This window comes from Paramisgurnus dabryanus, chromosome 20 (genome assembly GCF_030506205.2).
Source record: "Paramisgurnus dabryanus chromosome 20, PD_genome_1.1, whole genome shotgun sequence".
Classification (NCBI taxonomy): Eukaryota; Metazoa; Chordata; class Actinopteri; order Cypriniformes; family Cobitidae; genus Paramisgurnus; species Paramisgurnus dabryanus.
In genome coordinates, this window is record NC_133356.1 from 17726184 (window position 1) to 17733452 (window position 7269).

The following is a 7269-nucleotide window of genomic DNA, read 5'->3' on the forward strand; positions in this document are numbered from 1 at the left end:
TTATTCTTCCTGGGACATATTTCCTCTTATATTTACCAGCCCTTGCAAAACATTTGTGTGCTAAAGATGCTAACATTGTTCTATTTCTTGTCATTTTTTTAATTTTATAAGCACAAAAGTTGAGCACATAAGCTCTGTAAGCTCACAAGTTCATAGTTCTAGTCGATGTATTCAAGCGTTTTTCCTCAATTACTTTACAAAGAAACGTAAAGAGAATAGTGTTTGCAAGCCAGATCAAGTCGTAATAACAAAGATGAAAACTAAACAAGACCCATCTATCAAGAGCAGTTTTCGTAAGATTGATTTAACTGTTAACACTTATTAAGCACTTGAGAGTGAGAGAGCGTTTCAAGCAGAGAGATTTCACAGGCAGGAGAATGCAGGCACCTCACAGCGAGGCTCTTTAACAGGTACTCACATGATTTAAAGGCTTTACTGCGATTACGAGTTAGACAGGGGCTGAACAAATAAGTCAGCCTGATTGTCCTGAGATTACAATTTCCAAGTCCTCCCATGAAACCCAGAACAAAGAGGAGGGAGGAGAGCAGAGAGGCCCTTTGAATAAACAAGCCTTAAATTCTCACTGAATCTGAGTGGCTCCATATTTGTGAACGTTTCAATCCGCGCGCTCTCATCCTTGCCTTACGCGTAGACAAATTCTTGGTGGCGACCGTAAAAACATAGAAATGAGAGCAAAATGTTTATTTTAAACTTAGCGGAGGCTTGTGTTTTCACGTTGCCTCTTTTGAAATGCAGACTGCGGGTTGGAGGGCTGGGAGGAGGGGGGGCTTGCGGGAGGATGAAAGCTTTGTTGTGCTTGGGTTTAATGAGCTGGAAAATACAATTGCACTTTTCTGACTGTGAAAATTGCTTTGAGGGCATCATAAATTAGCTGCCGGGAGATACTTCAATTGACAATGCTTTGTGTGATTCTTGCACATGGCTCTCTGTGTGTCAGTCGGCGTCTTCAGAGGGATACGGCCCAAAGAACGCAATGGAATCCGGGATGGACAGTCAACTGCTTTTGATCCTTTTTCCACTTTTAGACCAGATTTTCCAAATGGTATACACAGTGGAAGTCTTGTTAAATCTCGTTTTGTGAAATGTTTGCGTTTCATATACGGCAGGGGATGGACTTACTTACTTTACAGACAGGCAAATTGCATTATAAATTTCAACAGCCGTATTCAAAAAGTTCGGAGCTGCAGAGCAATTCTGCATTACACAAGTCTTCGCAGAATGTGTTTACACACATTCACAGCAAAAGGTGGAACCTTGTATAAAATCAAGACTTGTGGTCAAACTTTCCCAGTCATGGTCCATATTCCCAATAGGACATTTTTGGGGCCTCCGTTTTAACCCAACCACAGCACGGCAGAGCCTTCCTTCGCCCGCAGCCCCGCATATCTCTGCATTCTAATGCGTCGGCCCTGCTGGGTTTTTAACTTTTGCTCTGTGTAATTGATGGCTTCCACACTCCGACGGAGTTCCTCATCGCTCTCCCTGGCGATTGTTGGTATATTTCTGTGGTTTGGGCTCTCAGGTCTGTTATTGTTCTCACAAATAGAAGTGCAAGAGGGGGCTGGGCGAGTTCCCCCTGATATTTAGTCAACTCCGAAGGGCACTTTTCATTTGGCCTTTGCAAGCTTGGCACATGCCTTCTGTTACTAAGTGGCTTTGCATTGAAAGACTCCACAGCTTCTATTCTTCGACCCACTAGGTGCCCAGACTTACAGCTCTGGCAGCTGCTGGGCCCTCCGAAAGGGTCTATAGAGCGCTCTCTGCAGGTGTGCTCTCCTGCCAGAGCAATTTCCAATCAAAGGCCCTTTTCAGCCCACTCAATGGGAAGCTGACTTCGTATGTGCCACTGCGCGAGAGGAGCATTCACAATGCATGCCTTCTCTAAACAACATTGCTCATATGGAGCGCTGCCATTCGGGCTTTTTCTTCGGCACTTTTTCTGTCTACGATCAGAGCCAACGGTTGGCATAACTAGGTTTTTTCGGATAGAAGACGGGCAGCTTTTTCCCCTGCAATTATCAAACGAGTTGTTACACATTACTCATAAGGTGTGGCTCTCCCCTCCTCTGTCTCTCAAAGGCCTCCTCTGTTTTTCTGAAGAAACTGCTGGCAAGCTGAGACATCTATTCATTTGGCTACTTGAGTGTAATTGCCTAGCTCTTTGAAGCCTGTGAGAGGCGAGCGATTTCGCCCCTGCCCTTGGGCAACGGTGGCGACATCTCCGGCGACCTCTGCGAGCCCCTGCGGTCGGAGGAACACCTCCGCCGGGGCGGCCACCATACAGAGAAGGAATAATGCTGCCCAGGCTGCTCAATTTCGACTCCTTTTCATCTCTCCCTTTGAAACTTTTATTAACAACAGCTTTCACACTCATATCAACGGGCTTAAGTGGGGAAGGGGTTGACTCCCTGACGCTGACGGCCGAAGTCACCGCCGCATGGCTTTCCCTCAGATCAGTGAGGTTTGGAGCCAGGGCCATTTTGAGAAAACACAGACCACTCAGTTCACACCAGTTTGCCCGCTCCCCCCTCCGCTTTCGTGTTTGCGTGTCATCTGCGATATCAAAGAGAAAAACCTTTAGTTGCTTTTGACATAAAGTATATCTTAATCATGCCCTCTGTCTGCCACATCAAATAAAGAAAACTAATTTCATAGATCTTCTGCTGGGCTATTTTTCCCTTTTTTCAGATCAAAGACAGCTGAGATATAAACAACAGGCGCGTTAAAATATCTCCGATTGTATTAGATGTAGGCTACAGCATGCCTTGGTATGACAAATGGTAGTGGTAAAAAAAAAATCAGTTGAGAACCATCGCATGTGCCAAGACGAAAAAGCTATGATGGGACAGCCTAACATAGACAGCCTGGAATGCTTTGAAACATTTGAGTGCCTGAACTAATTAAGTTTGGTAAGTAGATGTTATCAGTTCTGGTCTAATTTCGCTAAGTACTTTCGGAGGGTTTTTTTGAATCAACTCCACTTCTTGTTATTGCCTGCCTAGGGCTGTTTACTTTTCTCTTAATTACATTCACAATTCGATAGGGTGAATTACTACTCTATGTACTTGTTGCCTGGAATTTTAGACACACAATTCAAGGTGATGAAACGCAAATGATATTACATCTGCTTTACAACGTAACACAAGCATATGAATTAGCAAAACTGGCACTCATCTGTTAACATGTAAGTACAAGCAAAGATATTCTGTTCAAAAATTTTTGTTTAAAAACGCCCAAATGTAACTTGTTTAGAAATGAGTTTACTTTATTATCAGCATTAATTACTTATCATTTCTTGTGGTTTGTTGTATAATATCTGATTCTGGTTTTATTATTATGTGTCTTGCACTTGTCTTAAGTCTTGTGTAAACATTTTTTGTTGTCTTTTATTTTTAAGTATGCCTTTATTTAAACTGGATTTACAAGTAATTTCAGGCTACTATTTACATTTTACCACAGTTTATAAACTTATCAAATTAAGCATTTTCAACTGTTATACATTTTAAATACATTTTTTTAAAAGTCAAAGGTAGAGATGCACTAATATAATGGCCAATAATCAGTATCGAACACTGAAAGCAAGTTATATATCAGCTATCGGCAGATATATCATGTCAATAAAAAAGTTTGAAAATGCACATTGTAAAAATACTCTGCTGCCTTAAAATTTTGTGTTAAATCAACTCAGATTTACAAGTCATGTTAACAGAGATGAGTTGTCACAACTTATAAAATTTAGTTGAGAAAAGTCAACTTAAATGTAACAATAACAACTCACCTGTAGTTATAACAACTCATCTCTAGTCAAGATCAATAATAGTAAGTTGAAATTACTTGTAAATCCGAGTTGATTCAACAAAAAATTTTAAGGCAGCAAAGTTTTTACAGTGCAGGAAAATTCATTAAATTTAAGCACTGTGGAAAAAAAATGTAAAGAAACATCACTAGTTTAATGTTCAATATTAATAATCATTATATGAATGAATAACATTAAGAAAAATTAATCTTCAAAATTTAGTTAATGCAAGTTAATATATACCACCAAACTATCGGTATTGGCAGATATATGTCTGAATAATAATAATTCGGTATCAGTGGAAAAAATTAAAATCTGTGAATCTCTAAAAGCAACTCATCAATAATCAACATGTTAAAAAATGCACTTTTAAATATTAGGGTGCTTCATGATGCATAGAATAATCATTTTCGGCTTAATGTTTAAGAACCTTTAACATCTGCAGAACCTTTGTGTTTCACAAAATGTTCTTTGTAGAAAACAAAGGTTCTTTAGATTATAAAAATGTAATAAAGAAATGGTTCTTTAAAGAAAAGATATTTGTGGAAAAAAACTATTGCTTTGAAGAACCTTTTAAGCACCTCTATTTTTAAGAGTGTAAGTTGAAATATCTTGCACACCCAATTGAATTCAACTGTTGCTGCCTTACATTTTTAAGTTTTTTTGTGTGCAGGTGTTTGAGGTAAAGTATGAACTTCTGTGCTTTGTTCAGCACCTTTATTTTTTACAACTTCACTGTAGTCCTGAATGATAACACTAGAGAAACAGGTACAGTAGATACCAGACGTGCAGACCAGACTATTTCCACTTGGCTTTTTGAATGGTTCAACATGTAGAGTATGATGTCACCATCTAAACATACTTTGTCTTTTCAGCCTGTCTGAAAATGGAAACAAATGGCATCTCTCTCACAGCCCAAAACCAGGCACAATGTAATGCAAAAAATTGATCTGTCATGTGGCAAACAGATCTGGACATTTGACTAATTTAGCATAGCCGCAAACAAAGAAGTTCAAAAATCAGCTTTTTTCAGAGAAGGTGAAATACCTTCTTAGCATGATATTTAAGATCTGACGTTGCTGGCAGGGTGTATTTTACACCACTGCCTAAAGACATTGAGTCCTGTCTCATGCAGAGAAAAAAGAACACAGGGCTATTATGGGTTTGATCTGGCTCCACAAGGCTCTGATGATAGTCTCAGAGGGTTAGAAGGTCAAGAGATGCTTTCATACTAGCATGGATAAAACTAAGCCTGGGGAGATGACAGATTGATGACACTAAATTATATCATAGACTTTGTGCGATGTATTAAAGCAAAATACATGTAATGAAATACCGAGGGGCAATAGTTACATGTCGCCATTGGATGGACTGCAATAAAACCAAACAGGGTTATGAATATTGCATGCTACTTGTATTATTTGCTTTGAGGTTTTTAAGAGAGACGCATTTCCTGTAGCCAAGTCAGCTGGTAACAATTTGGAGACATATTAAAGCAAGTCTATGCCAAAGAACGTCCCTTTGGGATATTTCAGGGGGCTACGTAAACCAATAATGTAATTATAATCCAGTTTAGTAAGAATCACTAAATTCTGCATTATTTATACGAGACCAAGTTTAAAAACAGTCCACGTTTTCCTGTTGACTTTTAGTAGCTTGTTTTATTTAAATGCAACCCACCGGATTTTTTTTTTTTTTTTTTTTTGCCAGGCTACAGAGATCTTATGTTGGAAGTGATGTAATCGTCCATCTTAATCTAGATGTGAAACCTAAGCTTGATAATCTTCAATAATCTTCACAACATTGTATTGTAGATAAACATCGTGATGGACTAAATGCATAAATTAAGCACCATGAAAGCAAGAATTTTCTATGTATAATTTTTTTAAACAAAACCTTGTTGATTTCAGAATTGTTTTATAAATGTACGTCACCAGCATCAGCAATATGCAAGTTAATTTTTGGAGACGGTTAAAACTAAATCTTAAGGTCAATATTCTGCATGAAATACTGTATAATGTAACCCAATTTTTTTTGCTTCAGTTTCATATGAGTGGGTATTTGAGAATAGTGTTCACATGGGGCATTCGTTATCTTAACAAGCACCATATTTGACCCTGGTTGTATGTTTTTCCCTGTATGTCATGTCCTATTACTCAAATAGCTTTAATGTTCTTTTGGTGCAGCCTTTGAAGAAACACTAGATAAGCAGGTAGGGTCTTTACAATTTCATTTTTTAGCATTCGTCTTTTTTTTATCGCATTTTATCGCTATTATCGCATTCATCATGCATTTTATTGAAACGCTTTAAACCAGAATAAATGAAAGACAGTTATTTCTTTCTTATCTATAAAATGTTTATAAAGAGATTTATAACTGTCCTGATATCCCTGTTATTTTCTTTATACTTTGAACTGCAGATTATTCATTTATTGAAACTCTGGCAGTTTACTGTGTATGTATTTTCAATAGTATCATGTCTGTGCACCACCTTAAACCAAAGGAAATCATATCTGAAATCATATCATATCTGCATTGCATGGCTTGTTTTGTTTTGATACAGTAAATAAGTAAACAGCATGTTTCTTTTTACTTTAGACTCACAAAATAGAGAAGAGTAAACAATAGGGATGAAAATTATCCATGGAGAGTCTCAAGTGATAAGCTGTCTTGTTGGTTTGGTATTGTATGTGGTTTTCGCAGACATGTAATTGGGGTTTCTGAGGTCTGGAGCCAGACAATCCAGAGGACAATGAGTCTGAACAATGTGCAGGACGGACATGTGAACCCTATCTCTTCCATCATACACAAGGATGTCCAGTGTAGTGTAATGACATACAATTAGAAAATAGATATTTAGGCCAACGGCTGTTTAACCTGTTTTGTCTGTATTTCTCTTTAGAGAAGATCTACAATCTAACAAAATGGTGCTAAATAGCCCCAAAAGTGGTTTACTGGCTCCTAATCATATAGGGAAACCTTTTATAGTGCTAAACATCAATTTTGTAGAACCTGTAGAACCTTATTGTTCTACGTTGGACCATAAGTAATGCTATAGTTATGGTTTAGCACCACTTATGGTTCTATATAGGTGCTCTGTAGCGCTAAAAATGGTTCCCCAATGATTACAGGCTTTTAGTACTACTGTATTTAGCACCATTTTTCTGTATGTCAATGCTCTCATTGAGAGAAACTGTTTTTAAAACCTTATTGTTTTGTTTTAAACAAGCAATGTTCTTTGAAATGTAAGTGTTGGAGAAGGTGAACCACTGAATTAGGGCTGAAAATACAATCACCAAAAACAGTGAAAATTCCATGCATGTTTTAATATTTGTTACAGGACAAAAATAATTCAGGCATGGCTTACAGTTTGATTTTCAATTCGCAGGTTAGAATGACAGGTTTTAACATTCATGTAAGCTTTTTAGAACCGGTATGACCTGTAAGTCATA